General features: G+C 49.9%; 1 protein-coding gene across 1 annotated transcript in view; it reads right to left on the reverse strand.

The window, feature by feature from the left end:
* NACC2 (NACC family member 2) overlaps positions 1-6,801 on the reverse strand; it is a 54,907-nt gene extending 48,106 nt beyond the window's left edge. Inside the window, exon 1 of the mRNA XM_056505270.1 lies at positions 6,594-6,801. The gene's annotated coding sequence lies outside the window, so the exon portion shown is untranslated. The remainder of the gene's footprint in view (positions 1-6,593) is intronic.
* Between the last annotated feature and the right edge of the window lie 10,706 nt (positions 6,802-17,507).

The raw sequence follows: 17,507 nt of genomic DNA on the forward strand, positions 1-17,507 counted from the left end.
CAATCCTCCTCTCTCGCCTGGGGAGGGGGGCTGGTCCCAATTCAAATATTATGTAAGCTGAAAAAGAGCCTCTTAAAAAAAAAAAAAAAATCAAAAAAACAAACCCAAACAGATAAAACACAGAAATACTATTTTGGAGGAACTGGGAAAAGCTGGAGCAATAATGACAAACGATTCCTTGCTGCTCTGCCATTCCCTTCCTCCCAGAGCCTTAAAAAGGCTTCTCACCATCCTGCTGTGGCCCTGCTCACGTTACACTGGGATCAACCAAAGCTGAGCCCGGTGCTCACGTCCTGCCCAAGGTCACAGGGACAGCCAGAGCCCAGCAGGAGCCCAGCCTGGAGCTCCCCAGGGCTCTGCCCCAGCCTCTGACCCCGGCATTCCCAAATTCCCAGGGGTCACCTGGGGGGGACACAGGGCTGGGTTTTGTTGGCTTCATTTCCACGGACACCACACAGAAAATGAAGGCAACCATCCCAATTTCCCCTTTTTCCCAAGGCTTTTCTCTCTCCCTCCTTTTCTTCCCCCCAGTTCTTAAAATCCAATTATAGCACGACTCTCTCAGCAGGGGTCAGTGTGGAATAAGAATCGCCCGAGTTAATGGACATGAGACCAAGAAAGATTAATGCCTAAATGGTTTCAAAAGTTGTATGATGCCGATTTCATTAACATTTTAATTGTAATGTATCTTTTTAATCTTCTTTCACACTAATGGTTTTTATATGCTTCAAAAAAAGAAAAAAAAATTGCTGACAACAAAAATATCAACATACCAAAATTAACAGACGGTACTGAGTGCTGTAATGGGAACTGAATGGAATGCAGAAAACCATGTTAATGATGCATTAAGAGTAGAAACTGTGCTCAGACAAGAGTCAAAATTCAGCCCTACACTTGCACGCCCTGGTTTTGAGCAGGGGCACTTTTCCCCAGGTGTTCAGCACAACCCCATGTTGTGTCTTACAGGGGGGATGTGCTGAAGCAACAAATGCAAGCACAGAGGTTAATAAAAATTTAAAAAAAGAAAAAAAAGCTGTTGCCACAATTCATCTAATTTAACCAGGGTGACAGAGAGGAGCAGCAGGTTCAGGAGGGGAGGCTGCTGCTGTTGTCCATCCCCTTCCCCATGGAATGGCACTGCTCTGGTTGTCACCACTCCCTGGGCTCAGGTACCTCAAGCACAGCAGAACTCCCAGACAGGAAAGATGCTGTTGCAACCGCTGTGCAAAATTTTATTTTACTTAATTAGAAGACAATTAAACCTAAGCAATAATGTTTCATTAAGCATGGGCATGTATTGATGATATTAGCATGGATAAACGGAGGCACAGAAGGAGCAGATAATTGGGGAGCAGACAGATGAAGCCTTTAACAACTTTGGTTTGTAGAAATGAGTGAGAGAGATGGTTCTGCCACCTGCCCTGAGGCCAAGCTGCAGCTGCATGTGATGAAAAAACCACAAAGTTTCCCTTCCCAGTCCATCAGAACTTCTTAAAAGGGAGAAGATGCAGTCAGAGGGAATTAAAGCCTCCTTCTGCCAATCAGAAAATCATAACCCCTCAGTTTGCCATGAGGATGTGATTCCAGCCACAAGAGAACAACCAAAATGCAATTATCCTGCTCAGGTTTAGTCCTTGAAGGTTGCTGCAGCTGGTGCAGAGGGAGGTTTCCAGTGAAGGGGCACCTACGGAGAGAGGTTACTCCTGCTTGTGGGAATTTCATCCCACAGGACCTCAGCCATGGAGCAGTGCCTGTGCCAGGAGAGGTCTGTACTCCCACAGGGCAGCCAGGCTCATGCATCCCACTGGAAGTCTCCCAGCAAGCCCCATCTGCCTCTTCCCCTTGGAAATCAAATCCTTTTATCCACCTTCAAATGCATAAATCCTCACTCCCCATCTCCTTTGGGCACCTGGCCATTGCCTTCTGATGGCACACCACGAAACACCAACCCTTTATTTATGTCTCATGTTAAACCCCATAAAGCCCAGGAGGGCCAAAACATCATCACCTCTGCCCTGTCACCACTGCCCAGCCTCCCTGCAAGGATTGATGTTCTCTCCTGCTTCTCTAATGCTTCATATAATCCCAGAGTAAATGTTTGTCCTATGACAGAGAGAACTGGCATGTAAAACATGTCCCCCCACACAAAATATATATAAATATATATATATAAATATCTATATCCCAGGCTGCCATATGCTTCCCAGTGGATAGCACTGCAGGAGTGCAGCCAGTGCTGGCACCCACACCCAGGACCCTTCTCCACCTCAATCCCAGCCCCACTGAACTCCCAGCTCCTTGCACAAGCTGTGCTGCTAAAATCCACCCCCAGGCATGAAAAACACCTGGCTGCTCTCCCCTGCAGCAGCCCTGATCGAGATGCTGCTGGCTGGGGGAAAAAAGAAGAATTCTCTCCTGCTGTTTTAGTGAATGATGAACAGATCCTGCCGGTGGCTTTATGGCCGTGGGGATGACACCGGGGAGGTGAAGTGTTTAATCTGGTCCCAGTGACTATATATGGTCACTGGGATGGAGCCACCTCCCTCTGCTCACGCTCTGCTGCCCTTGGCTCCTGGCACTGCGAACTGGCAGCGCCCGGGCACGGCGCCGGCGCGCCACGAGTCAGCAGACTCCCCACGTTCCTCTGCTCTCCCTACCCCTTTCCCAATTCTTTTTTGTAAAAAAATCTTTTATCAGTTAAAAAACAGACAGAATGAGCAAATATTCATGTTAAAAAAAAACCACAACAACCTGTCAAGTTGCTTATGCTTAAATGGACATTTCATAATCACTTAGAAGTTTTAGGGAAAAAAATAAAATCTATTTTTTGGTGAAAAATGTATCAATTTATTCAGCCCACACAGGCTGGTTTGTTACAGCAGGGTAGTTTGTGGCTGTGATTCCTGTCCCCACCCCCCCCATCCACCCACCTAGGGGGGAAAAAAATGCACTGAAATATTTGTCTTCATAGGAAACGCAACACCAAAAAATGTACTTGACACGCAAAACTCTGTGAAAAGTCTGACGTGAGGACCTCTGAAAAGCCTGAGGCCAAACTGTGCAGCCTGTGAGAAGCCCAGGGAACACACACAGCACAAAACCTGTGCCAAGGGCTATTTATCTTCATTTTATCCCATTGAGCCAGCAGCTTTCAGGGGGTCTTGGTCACTGTACCAAAGAACTGCTCTCATCACCGCTGTCCCAACAGCATCCCCCATCCCTCCTGGATCCTGCAGCAGGCTGAACCCCCCAGCAGGGAGGAGGAGGAACCTCCACACGCTGCTGCTGCTCCATCCTCTGTTCCAGCAGTCCGATTTTTATTCCCTCCATCCCCATTTAGGAGTAAGCACATGACAAACCCCAGCACGGGGAGCTCGCCTGGGATCGCCTCTCCCTCCCCGGGAACACGGCATTTTAGCAAGTTTTCCCTTCACTGCAGAATTTGTGACTACAAAGAATGTTAAGATTTCATTTTTTTTTTTTTTTTTTTTCAGATTCCTGTTCTGCCTCCAAACATTTGCTTAAAAACAAGTTGAACTTAAAAAAAAAAAAAAAAACCAACAAAAAACAAAAAGCCCAACAAAAAATAAACCGCTAATGAATCACAGTTCCTAGCAAATGAGCAATTGCAGTTGACACAATGAATTATGCCTGAAGCAAGCTGGGAAACATATTTTGCAAATGATCTCATCCACAGGCAAACCTGGCATGACACTTGATTTGCTAAAAAAGACACAAAGCCTGTCAAAATTCCTGTCACTCCACAAATAAAGTCAGGTAGAGAAAACCAACAGCCTCACCCTCTTTTAAGCACGCTTCACCTATTTCTCAATTGCTCTACAGGCTTGATTTAATAAAATAAAAAAGCCCCACACGCCCTCCTGTAGGTGTGCCCATCCCAGGGGGTGCTGAGGGCTATGGGATCCGCTGCCACTTCCCTGGATGAGGAATAAATGGGATGGGAAGCTGCTCTTTGGATGCCAAGCACAGGCTCAGCTCGATTTGAAGCCTAATTGCAGCAAGATATGATGCTTGCTCTGGCCATTAGGTATGGCAGGGAACTACTCACAATTCCCTTTAATTTCCTCCAGCTGAATGCCTGGGGTTTATTTCTTTCATTACATTCAAGTAAACTCAGAGACAGGTTAGAAAAGAGGGGGAAAAGTGCAGCCCCCCTGCTCCTCAGCATCCCTGGAGCTGTCTCAGAGCAGTTCCCTTCAGCCCAGCACATCCCACCCTATTTCCCCACCTGAAAAGCTGCTGGCTCAGAAAACCTGGAAAAATTCAAAGCCATGGCTGTATCCTCCTTCTAACCCCATTTTGTCAGGCTAGAGTATTTTTAAACACTGAGCAAAGCAGGAGCTGAGTCCCAGCACTTTTTCCCAGGCTGTTCCATGATGTTTGTCCCCAATCCATGTCACCCCAGTGCTGCTGTGCCAGCTCTGCTCCCCTCCCTGCCCATCCCACAGCCCAGCAGGGACCAGGGGATGTGCAACAAGCCAGCCTGAAATAAATATTTCCATTCCAAGGTAAGCTGGGTTGTGTCCCCAGCAGGGAAAGCACAGTCTGGAGGTTTCTCCCAAGCCAGCCCAGAGCTCCCTGGGTGGATCAGGCTGTGGCAGGAGCTCTGTTGGTGTTTCTGCCCTGGCCAGCAATGCTGCAAAGTGGCCTGGCTCCTCCTGACACCTCCAACTGGGATCTGAGCCAAAGCCCAGTCCAAAGGGACTCACCTGCATGCTCCAGCCAGGCCCAAGTTCAAGGAGAAGGGATTTTTCTTTCCTGGACTGACAAGCAGTGAGGATGCTCTGGGTCCCCCCGAGTGTGGGGATGCTGCCCTGTCACCGGCACCAGCTGAAAAATCTGCCTCCAATTCCAGCAGGCTCCCTCAGCAAAGCACAGTCATGGCTGGGGGGAGCTAAAAGGCTTTTATATTGCCAGAGGGCTCCAAAAATATCACTTCCAAAGTGATCCAGCATCAACACACGCATTCTGGCTAATGGATCCATCTCTCAGAACAAAGGGGGGCTCTGGGAGAAGCTTGGGGAGCCCTGGACAAGGCTTTGGGAACACTGTCCTGCAGAGCCACAGCCCAACCAACACACAAACCCCACCTCTGGCCCCAGTGGGACCCCCTGCTCCTGCCCTGATGCCTGGCTTTACCCTGCTTTCTGTAATTCCAGCTGCCTCCGGAGGTTTTTTTGACAAATGTTAAGTTTCAGAAATCCATCCCCACCCTCCAGCGTCCCAAGACGACAGCTTTTACCCAGTGAAGCCTTAATTAAAAGGCCTCTGCAGGAGGACAAACCCCAAAACACAGCAGTTACAGCCACAGAAGGACATTTACTCTCAGAGGGAGAGGACGACACCCCTCATTTTTTTTCTACTTGCTGCTTACTTCAAATCCAAGCGTTACCACCTCCACCATCCTCACCTTGGGGTCACAGCCTTCCTGTCTTCAGCTGGGCAAACCACAGCAAGCTAGCTCATAAGGAACAGCTCAGCTTTGCTCTTTTTAGTTAAAAGCTTTCTGAATTTCAGAGCAGGCTATGAATCTGGCAGGGAAAATTTGGGGTGAGGCGTGCTGGGATGCTGCACTTTGGAGTTCTCCCGAGGACCCTACTGAGCAGTGTCCCCACGGAGCAGCAGCAGCAGCAGCAACCATCCGGGTTTGTTTACCGATCCCAGCTTCTCCTGCTGTTTAATATTTCAGCTGGAGAAGGTGAGCCGGCACGCCAGCCCCTCAATTACGCAGGGCGAGAGGCAAACACTTGGCAGGCAGCGAGCACATCAAGCTGCCCACAAGCCTCGCAAATGCCTCCGGAAAGGAAGAAGGGGGAGAGAGAGAGGAAAAAAAAAAAAAAGGAATATTCAAATTAATGAGCCGGCGGGTAATGGAGACTTGGCTGGAAGTGATCCTGCACTTCGCCAGCGGAGCAGCACGCGATGTACCGCTGGCGCTGGGCTTTCCTAGGGCAGGGAAGATGTTTGGAGAAGTCCTTGAGCGCTGTAACTACAGCAGGGCTGCGGCGGGCAGGGCAGCGCTCCCCCCGCCGAGCCCAACTCCGAAACCCGAATTTCTGCAGCGCTGGAGCTGCTGGAGCCCCCGCGACCGAGGGGACCCCGCCGGGATGGGGCACAGCCCCGGGCACACACGGCTCGGGGCTCCATCCCCAAAGCCCGGTGCCGGCGTTCGGCCGCGGTTTGGATTTCAATCTCTCCCTTTCCGCAGCGCTGGCAGCGAAAAGTCCGAGGCTGCGTTTGCGTTTATCGCTTCAGCGCGACCCGCAGCCCGCCGGTCACACAGCCCCGATCCCCGCAGGAGCCGCAGCGGCTCCCGAACCCCCGAACCCGAACCCCGCTCCCCACGGCGGTACCGGGGGCACGGCCCTGCTGGCCGCCCCTTCCCTCCCCTCCCCTCCCGCAGCCCCGCGCTGAGGGTGAAGGGCGCGATGTGCTGTCCCCCGGAGCCAGCCCGGCCCGGCCCGGCCCGGCCCGGGGGCGATGCGGGCTCGGCGCGGGCCCGGGCGCTGTCCCGGCGCTGCCGGGGCCGGGCCGGGGCTCGGGGCCGGGGGGGGTCGCGGGGCCGCGCTCACCTGAGGGGCGCCGGCCCCCGAGGCTGCCCTGGGCCTGGCGCGGCGGGGCCGGGCGGCGGCAGGAAGTGATTCCAGCCGCTCCTCACATGGACTTTCCCTGACCTCGCCCAGCAGCGCCGGCAGCCGCCGCTCAGACCGGCCCGGCGGGACCGGCACCGGCAGCGGCTCCGCGCCAGGGCCGCCCGGGGGCGGGGGCGGCCGCGGGGGCGGCACCGGCCCGGGGGGACCGCGGGAGGAGCCGGGGGCGGGACCGGCCCGCACGGCCCGAACCGCCCCGGGCCCGCTCCCCGCAGCCCCGGGCCCGGGGGGCGGGCACGGCCCGGAGCGGGGCGGGCACCGCGGGCCGGGGCCGCTCCTTCGGCTCCCAACGTGCTCTACTTATTTTATCTATTCTATTCTATTCTATTCTATTCTATTCTATTCTATTCTATTCTATTCTATTCTATTCTATTCTATTCTATTCTATTCTATTCTATTCTATTCTATTCTATTCTATTCTATTCTATTCATTATTTTATTTTATTTTACTTATTTTATATTCTATTATTCTATTCTATTCTATTCCTATTTATTATTTTATTTTATTTTACTTATTTTATATTATATTATTCTATTCTATTCTATTCTAGTCTATTCATTATCTTATCTTATTTTATTTTATTTATTTTATTTTATTTATTTTTTCTTCTAGTTTATTTAATTTCATTTTAAATTTTTTTATTTAATTTATTTTTTTACTTTAAAATATAATTTTATTTATTTTATTATATTTATTTCTTGATTTATTTTTTATTTATTTTAATATTATTTACTTATTTTTTAAACATTATTCTATTTTGTTTATTCTATTCTACTTATTTTATATTTTATTCTAAGTTTTTTTAAAAAATTAGTTCGAGTTTTATTTTACTTTCATCAATTTTCTTTTTTTTAATTCTAGTCTATTTTATTTTTATTTCATTTTATTATCTCCTAATATTTCATCTCATTTTATTCCTTTATTTAATTTCTTTTTTGCTGTTTATATTTTGAACTTCCTTTTGCTCTTTCAGTTTTTTAATTCCATGTATTTTGCCTGCTTATATATTTTTTTTCACTTAATTTCATTCTTTCCTTCTGAATTTCCTTTTCATTTCTTTTTTATTTTACCTGATAATTAATTTTTATATAATGAACTTCCACCCAGGAAAACCCACTGGAGTTTTGGTCTTTTTCCAATGTGATGTCTCAGATGCCCTGTGCTGACCCACAGCTCCACAGCTCTTCCCTTCCCTTCTGCACAAAAAGCCTTTCAAGCATCACAAAAAGCAGAATAATCTGAGTTGGGACTGCTCGAGCCTTGTGGGCACATTTCCATTCCAAATTTCATCCTATAGCCTGAAAAAATTAAAAATCCTCCTTTTGCTTTGTTGCCTCCCTAAGCCCAAAATATTAAAATCAGCAAATTTGCATGATGAAAGTGTGCAGCGTTGGCCCTACGTCTGCTAAAGGAATTTCAAAGGAGTAACAAAAAACCTCTTGAAAGCAGGAGCCTCTTGCTGTCTGCTTTGCATGCCAGATTATGGCAGAACTTCTGTGAATCTGGAAGTTTCTTTCCTCTCACACTCACAAACATTCATCATTTCGAGGCTGCCTTAAAATCTGCAGCAGAATATCCCCATATTTTAAAAATCAGCATCGAATGCCTAGAACTGCTCAAGGCTGAGGAATTTCATTAGCACTTGACACTTTAAAAAACAGTGTCAGGTCAGGACAAACACATTTGCTTTTCTGCTCAAGATAAATTCGTGGGTTTTTTAGTTGGGTTTTTTTTTGGGTTTTTTTTGTTTTTTTTTTTTTAGAAATGATGTATGAGAAATCTGTCCCTATTCTGAGGCAGAGCAGCCCAAACCCTTCCAGTGTGACAATCCCAGCTCCCCCTGCTTGGTTTTCATTGAAGCATCTCAACACCCTGAAGTGATAGGAAAAGGGGGAATGGCTTCCAGCAGAGGAGGGCAGGGCTGGAAGGGATTTTGGGAAGAAATCTTTCCCTGTGAGGATGAGGATGCCCTGGCACAGGGTGCCCAGAGAATCTGTGGCTGCTCCATCCCTGGAAATGTCCCAGGATGGGGCTTGGAGCCACCTGGGATAGGGAAAGGTGAAATATGAGAAATATCTCCTGCAAGAACTTCCCTGGCACAGAAGATGCCCCAAGCCCCCTCCTTGGGGCAAACACCCTCGTGGGGTGACCAGCACTGTCCCCCTGAGCACAGAGCCCACATCAGAGCATCCCTGTGGCACAGAGAACGTGGGGACACCACCCAGGGACCCCGTGTTGTCCCCAGGGGGTTTCCCTGAGTGGCTCCATGCAGGGATTTGGGGTTTGGAACCCCAGAAAATCCAGCCACGAGCTGCAGAGCTGGAAAACTCCAGCTCTTCCTCCAGCAGGAGAGAAAATCCGAGCTCTGTGACTCGCCCAGGGCCTCCCCAGCTTTGAGAGGCAGCAGAGCTGGTAAAGCTCCAGCCCAGGAGCATCCTCCCTCCCTTCAGCCATGGACGTTTTAAAAATGTTCTGTGATGGAGAAAGAAACATTTCTTAAGTACCATTTGATGTCTCAGGATGGCTCCGGGGCTGGAGAAAACATGTTTATTTACTACTCTGCTGATTTTAATGTGAGAGATTCAGTGAGGAGAGGAAACAAACCAGGCAACATTTTCCATAATGTCTGCAAAGTGTTCTTGGGCTGCGGAAATATTTTCTTTCTTTCTCTCTCTCTCCTGCCTGCGTTTTTTTTCAATCTAGCATTTCAAATTGAAGAATGGCTTGAGGGCTGAAGAAATCACTTGATAAAATACCCAACATTTACATTCTTGCAGGAGAAAAGCTAACTTTTTTTTTTTTTCCATCTGAACAGTGGTTTAGTGAAGCAGAAGAAACAATCCTGCAGCATCCCCACGTCCCTTTAACCCTTTCTGGCTGCAGCTCTTCAGCTGAACTTCTGCTGTTCCCTGCAAAGCTTTGGGGATGTTGTTCCTTCTCCAAATTCTGGGCACTAAGGCCAATGAAGGTGGCTAAAATACAGTTTGCAGCTTGATTTCCAGGTGTATTTCTGGATGTCTGGCTGGGGACCAGCCCATGGCAAAGCATCAATTGCTGCACCAATCTCTGATTTATTTTGTGACTTTCCAACAAACTTGGCAATGAGCAAGACCTTCAAGGTGTTTCCAATCTTGCTGCCCCCAGAGATGCTGCAGTGGGATCACCCCTGGACACGGCTGGGACTGATCTTTGTGGTGGTGGGGATCACCCTGAATCATCAGGCTGGAAGGGATGCTGGAAAAATTGCAAAAATTCAGGAGTCTGCTGGGAAACTCCTTATCCTGCAGCAATACTTTGCAAAGCACATCAGCTGCCGTGTTAGGAAGAATTTTTGTAGTTTGCTTTGTAGGTAGAATAAGTTTTATATCCCCAATATCTGTGCTGGGCTGTGAACTACAAGGCTTTGTGGTTGGTGGAGAAAATCTCCAGAAATTTTCCCTTTGATGGCCCATTCAGCCACCACTGCAGCACAATCGGTATTCTTGGAGGGAGGAGAGGACACCGCCCAACAAAGTTCACCGGGATTAGCATAACACCGTGAATGGTGGCAAACAACAAAACAAAATGTGTCAGAGCCCCCCGTTTATGTGCTTTACTTATTTGTGCCAGAGGGATCTGCCTTCTCCTCTTCTGCTCACTGTGAACTTTGCCAGGTGATGAGTTCTGCTTGTTGTGCTCCCTCCTGCAGGAATAGAGTCAATCTTTAAAACAAAATGAGAATATTGTGGGTGAGGGGAGAGCCGGGGCAGGGGGGATTTGTGGCAGTGACTCTCCAGGCACAGCCCTCAGCCACAGAGCTCAGATCGGGGCTGGAGGCAGCTCTGACACTGCCCCTCCTCCTGGAAACTGGAGATAAAGAGGTTTGATAACATGTGTGACCATCCTGGGACTTCTCCATCTGCTGGCCCTGCCTCTCTGTTGTGGTGTCTCCATCTCCCTCCCCGCTCCAGGGTTTCTCTCTGCTCCCATCAGGGAGCCTGGCTGGGATTTCACTGGGAAAGCTCTAACCCTGCTGCACTAAATCTCTCCTGGGTCAGGGGGTCTCATTCCAGCCCAGCAATGTTTTCATGTCAGCCCCCAGAGCTCCCCTGGGGCTCAGAATTGGCATTTTGATGGCACTGGAGCTCTCTGAGCCTGGCCATGACCCTGCAAGGTCCCTGCCACACAGTGACAAGAGCCACTGCAGCTGGCTCAGGGAGCATCCCCAGCCTCCAGTGCCATACAGTGGGAGGGATGGGGTGTTACCACCACATTTTGGGACAAGCCCCTGAAATCTTTGCTCAGCCAAAGCCACAGCACCCAGGGAGATGGCTCCTTACCCAATAAAGCTTTTTGTTTGTTGTCTTTGGTGCCTGTTCAGCTCTGTCATTTTTTCCCCATGGGGTTTTTCTCCTTCCCAGCTTTTTAAGGGGTGTGATGGCTCCAGCTCTCCCAGCCCTCCATCCACCCCAGGGAGGTGAGCCAGAGGGAAGCTCTGCTGGCAGGCTCTGCCACCTCCCTGCTCTGGGCAGGGCTTTCCCCCATGGCCATGGTGAGGTCATTCATGGGGCAATGGGATGGAATCAGATGTTCATGGAATCCCTGAATGATGTGGAAAGGACCTTGAAAACCATCTCAGTCCAAGGCAGTGACACCTTCCACTATCCCAGGTTGCTCCAAGCCCTTCCCAACCTGGCCTTGGACACTTACAAGAGATGGGGTGAAGTTAAAGTTGTTATATTTTATGAATAACATAAATAAATCTCTGAGTTCTTTACATGAAGCCTCTACACAAGGCTCCAGCATCGCCCTGTGCCACGCAGCTGACACAGTGCAGATGTGGATTATTTTAACTCCAGCCAGGCTTATTTAATTTACATTAAAATGATTAGGAATAAGTTAAAACAAACAGAAATGAGATGTCTCCAAGGCAGCTGCTTTGTCCTGATCAAACTGGCACAAGGCTGTGTGTAAAAAGGCTTTACTTGTTAGTAAATAGAGAAATCCTTCAGATCCTGCCGGGAGAATTGCTCCAGAAGCTCAAGGCACTGCTTGTTTCCAGCTGGGTCCCCCGAGGTGAGAGCAGGACAACAACAGAAAACCATGTATCACTGGCCTGGTTTTAGTAATTATTTATTATATAATGCTGTGGTGCCTGTGCAAGCTGGAGGAGGGAAAGCCCAGCCCTGGGAGGCGTTTTCTGGCTGTGTTTGTTCGTGGCAGGTACTCACAGCTGAGGCTGCCAGCCTGGGAGCCCCTGCCCTCCCTGGACACAGCCTGCAGACTGTTTTCCCAGGAGCAGCATTAAAATAAACTCCCCTAAAATTATCTGCTTTCATCTTAAAGACTCCACGTGCTGGTGGCTGGAAGCCTGTCCGGTAAACGACGTTGATATTTAATTGCCTCTAAAGCTCAGAAATGGTATTTAAGTCGAGCTGGTGCAATTCACAGGACACCTCCAGCCTTGCTGTGGCTGCCTGCTGTCTCTCTGAGCTCTGCCCATGGTTTCTGCTCCCCAGATGAACCATCTGACACCAGGAGCCCTGGGAGGTGCAGCAGCTCTCCAAGGGACTCGCTGCTGCTGCAGCTCTGCCCTGGAGGCAGGGCTGGCTTTAAGGAGTGGGGAAGTTGGAAAGGAGCTTCTCTTTTGGGTCTGGCAGAGGAGGTGAAGCTGCTCCCTGGGCACCCCTGGGGTGTGGAGGGGCGTCTGTGGCCAGCCTGGGGGATCTGGGGACACCAAACAACACCTCATGACGTGTCTCAACCCAAACTCCCTGCACACACTCTCAGGCCTCTCACAGAGTGTGGCTCATTTCTTTGATACAATCATCACTTTTCCAAAGTCTTTCTTGGTTCATAATTTTATTTCATTTAAAGCTGATCACTCAGTTGACCACTGAGCCAATAAATGGTGCTCAGGCCCTCCCTACAGATCCTCTCACTGTTTCTGATGTGGGTGCTCAGAAACACAAACAAGATGCTCAGGTCACCCTTGGAGGGCAAATAACTCTGTCCAGGTGGAAAGGGGAGGAGGTGGCCAGGTGTCTGCTGTGCAGGGGATGATGATACCCTCAATGAGAGCCTGAAACTGCCAGAGACAGAGTCAGGCATTTGATTTCTCTGAGCTAAGCATGTAAATGAGCCTGGCATAATCGGTCTGTGTTTCCCCTTCCTTTCTGTAGAGGAATATTTTGGGTTGAAGTGTCTGTGATGTGACTGATGCAGCAAGTCAGCGCTGTCAGAGCCTGATTCACGAGTTGGTGCTGCAGTGCTGGGGGTGGGAGCAGGTAACCTTGGCTCCTGCTCCTCCTCCTCCTGCTCTGCTGGGAGCAGAGTCACCTGCAGGTGCTGCCAGGAGCTGCTCTGTCCCTGCTGGAGATGGGCTGACACCCACAGCGAGGGTTTTCCCTGCCCATGACAGCATGGGGACAGCAAAGCCAGCAAAGCTGGGCTCTTGATCACTGACAAGGGGCCAGGCAGGGGCATGGAGCAGCCCAGATGTCTCCTGAAATATTGCTGCTGGACACGAGATGGTCTGGGTTTTTGTTGTGAGGGATCGAGTGACTCTTGGTGCTGAAGTGAAGCCAAATCTTTTCATATTTCCCACAGAACTCGACTGTGATCTTATCACAGGAGCTGCAGTAGGGCCTGTGCATTGGCACAGCTCCTTTGCTATTGTTGAGAAAGTCTTGGTCTGAGAAAATTTAGGGTAATAATGATCCCTCCGAAGTGTATCGTTATTCTTTATTCTGTGTTTGCCCTGGTAGCTGCACCTTCAAAGCTGAGAGGGCATCCCAAGAAAAGTCACTGCTTCAGCCCACCCAGGACAACACTCCAAGGGAGGGGAGAGAGCTTTGCCAGCCAAGGATCTGTTGGAAAGAAGCCTTCAGCTGATTAATTTTCCAGGTTTCCCACAACTATTTTGGGAGCTTTTGTTTCCCGTTGTTGTAAGAGAAATTTCCAAGCCACTCTTCAGGAGGAGCTGGGCAGGGATGTGATGTCCAGACCCATCCATCCCTGTGGGGTGTTTCCACCTGCTCCAAGGTGTTCCTGCTCCTGCTGGGGCTGGGCTGGGCTCCTGGCAGCAGGCAGGAGGAGGAACTGGAGCCCCAGTGACTGCACACAAAAGCCTGGGAAAAAACCTGCTGTGATTTACCCACACAGAGTTCAATAAACATTAGATCTGATGGCATTCATCGTTTTTTCATAGCATGCTCGATTACTGCTTCAGTTATTGCTCAAATGACATCATTCCTGGCAAAGGAATTGATTGATTTTTTAATGAATATTCATATGGCATTTCAGCCAGGAGTAGGCATTAATATTCTAAGAAAGAAGAATGAAACGTACATCCTAATTTAATGAATGATTGTAAATATGTATCTGATGGATAACGTGACAATGAGCATTTAAAAAGGCATCCATAGTCACCTCGGGGGCTTTTTTTGGGAACAAAGGGGCAACCAGGGTGCAGGCAAGGCGAAGGGGTGAGGGATGGACTGGTCAGATCCCACCACGGATCTCCTGTCACTCGCACTGGGACTCTGCATCACTCATTGATGACACCGGCTGATCCCAGGCCATGCTGGGGCTGTGAGGTGGAAAACAGCGACGAGAGCGAGATGTGAAGCTGGACAAAGAGGCAGGAGGGACAGGAGAGAGCCCCGTCCCCTCCTGTGCCCGTGTCCCACCCGGAGATGCCGGGGCTGGCTGGAGCAGGTGAAGCACCGGCTCAATCCCCCGTGGAGCTCTGTCATGTTCAATTCCCTTCATCAGGGCACGGCTGCCAGGCTCGTGGTCCCCGAATTACATAGATTTGTCCAACGTGCATGTATTTGTCGAATGTACATTTATTTGTCAGACATCCTTAAGATGTCTCCCCGTTCCGAGCACTGATCCTTTGTGAAGGCAACACTTGTAATGCTTAAACAGCCACAGCAGCCTCGGTTCTCCCCCTGTGCCATCCCAGCTTTGGGAAACGCCGAAACCCCCCGGCTTAGAGCCTCTTAAAAAGCATTTATTTCAATGTGCCTTGGGGGCCGGGGGGAGAGCGCGCACCTGAAGCATCCTCTGCAGCAGGGATAAATCAGGGCATGGCCATTAAAATCCCGAGGTGGCAGGCACGGGAGGCTATTTATACCCGGCGGCGATCATTGTGCGAGGGAGAGCGGGGCCCTTGTGCTGACACAGCACGGACGCGGAGCAGCAATCCCCGAAACTCCCCGCACGCCGCGGGGCTGCCCGACACCGGGAACGGGGACTTCAACACGGACAGAGCTGCTTTTCCTCCCCTTTTCCCTTCAAAGCACTCGCTGTCCGCGCTGGAGCTGGCAGGGAAGCGGGTTTAACCTTTGGAGGGCATCTCCAAAGCGGGGCTCCCGTTCGCACATCCCCGTGCGTGGGACCGAGTTTGCCGATAAAAATACAGCCGGAGTTATGCTTGGTATGGAACAAGCAGGCAGTAGCTGCCCAAGACTTCACAACATCCCGCTTCTGGCTCGCCTCCAAAGCACCAAAACAAAACAAAAATTCAGTTGGCATCTCTGCGGATTGAAGCGAGTTTTTCTTTCTGCAGCAATTGCTGAACAAACGTTTCGATACTTGTGCCGCCGCCCCCGCCCCTGCTTTCTCCCCCGAATCATGTGCTGGAAGGATGGAAAAGATGTTCAAGGTCATGGGCGTGCTGTGGAACAGAATGGCAGAGCCCAGAAGCTGGGAAAGCCCTCCCAGACCGTCGAGCCCAGCCCGTGACTGATCCCTGCCTTGTCACCTAAGAGCACCAAGAGCCACTTCCACGCCTTCCCTGGACACCTCCAGGGCTGGGACAACCCGCCCAAGGTTTCACCACCCTTTCTGTGGAGAAATTCTTGCTGGACAAACCTGCTCCTTGCCCACCTCTGTCCTCGGTGGTCTCACTGCACTCTGTCACCAATGTGGAGCTCAAGCCATGGGTGCTTGGCCCAGCAGGACCTGCAGGAGAGGGGTGGTTTCTGCAAACCACTCTCTTATCATGCTGGGGGCTTTTGGACTCCCAGGGAGGTGCAATTTGTACACCTGGGCTGAATTCAATCCCCATGTGCCTGCCCTTCATATTGGAAAAGCAAATTCCCCTTCCTCCCATCCATGGGCTGCTCCCTTTCACCAGCCAGAAAGGAGCAGCAACCCAGGAATTACAGCAGAGTCAGCCTGGGAAAAATCCCACAGCAGCAGCCTGAAATTCAGGGTTTGGCCTCATATTTCTTGTGTGACACAGGACACAAACAATGTACATCTTCTGTAGGTTTGGGTGTTGCAACTTGACCTTCTGGGCTTGGCTTTCAACTGGTTTTATTTATTTCCCCAAAAAGAGGCAGGTTTGCTTGAGAGGAAACAAGGTGAAACCCTGACCTTGCTGAAAGCACTGAGAGTTTGCCATTGATTGCAGCAGAATTAGACATTTACAGAGAGTTATAACCAGGGGTTCAGCTCTTGCTGCTTTGGTGCTTGATCCTTTAAAGGAAGAGATCAGAAATCCTCCAGCCCTTCCCTGCATGCCCACAATTTCCCCTCCTGCCCTCTCTGGAAGCAGCTACAGCCCTTGAAACATGAAATTTTCCTGTGCTTACTGTAGCACATTGCTATCATGTCGTTACTGGTCAGAAGAATCCTCCTGTGTTTTCCCTGCATCCAGCCCTTTCCGAGGGCGTTCACAATGTGTGAGCACGGGCACAACTCGAACAATCAATCTCTGTGGAAACCACCCCCTGCTCTTGCAAGGAGCACTCGGTGCACTCCCCTGGCTCCGGGCAGCCAGAGTGCAGAAATGCATCAATTTGGGTGATTTTTGACCCCACAGCAGCCCCCCCCCAATGCTGCAATAGCGACTTTGCAACCCAGACTCCCCATGTACCCAGAGGAGCTCTTTGTACAGTGTCTTAATCAGTACATAAAATGCTTTCAGTGAAATGCTGCCTTCTTCTGTCTATTTGTCACAACTGATGCTCTGGTGAGTAGTAAATAGGAAATTTGTTGGCAAATCAGCACTACCAGCTTGGTTTATAAGAAAAGGCTGGAGCACAGAACTCTGGGCAAGTCCCTGTGCTGGACCCTCAGTCCTTGAGGCTCAGCAAGTCCTGAAGGCACATAAATCTCTCCTCAACAACCCAGCAAAAACACAGACAGCTCACATTATGTAATTCCCAGCACTTCTGATGTTATTAAAAGGGCTGATTAAAGCACTGCATGCACAAGAATTCCCCATCAGTTTCTCTGGGAAAGCTCCACATTGAAAATTCCGGCCCTTTTCCCTGCCTGTGCTGCTCCCCTCCTCCCTCCCCTCATCCCCATCCCCGTTGCACAACGCTGGTTTCATGTTTGCCACCAGACAGTTTGCAGTCAGCCTCACATGGAAAAGAAGGAAGTAACAGTGCCTACATTGCACAGAACTGCAAGCAAACGCCTTTCCAAGAAACTATTAAGCAGTGCTCATTTGAAGTTTAAACCAAAAAAAAAAAAAAAAAAAAAAAAAAAAAAGACAAACTTGGAATGATTTTTCTTGGCTCGGAGCTTTTTATGAAATTCAGATTTGAAGCGAAACGTGGCCAGGCAGCAGCAGTGGGGCAGCACAGGCAGGGATGTGCTGACAGATCTGAGTCCTCCCTGTGGCAGCCTTTCCCTGGGTGTTATCCTCTCACAGCAGTGACCCCTTGGGGCACCCCACAGCTGATCCTGCCCAGCTGCCCCTGCTCCATCACCCTCCTGGAGCCAGCAGGGCTGGAGCTGCGTGGCTCCCTGTGCCCAGGGATGCTGGCAGGGCACCCAGCAGGACACAGCGCTGTGACACAGCCCCTTTGTGCTGCACACAGCAGCAATTGTTC

The sequence above is a fragment of the Oenanthe melanoleuca genome, chromosome 17, assembly GCF_029582105.1.
Source record: "Oenanthe melanoleuca isolate GR-GAL-2019-014 chromosome 17, OMel1.0, whole genome shotgun sequence".
Taxonomy (NCBI): Eukaryota; Metazoa; Chordata; class Aves; order Passeriformes; family Muscicapidae; genus Oenanthe; species Oenanthe melanoleuca.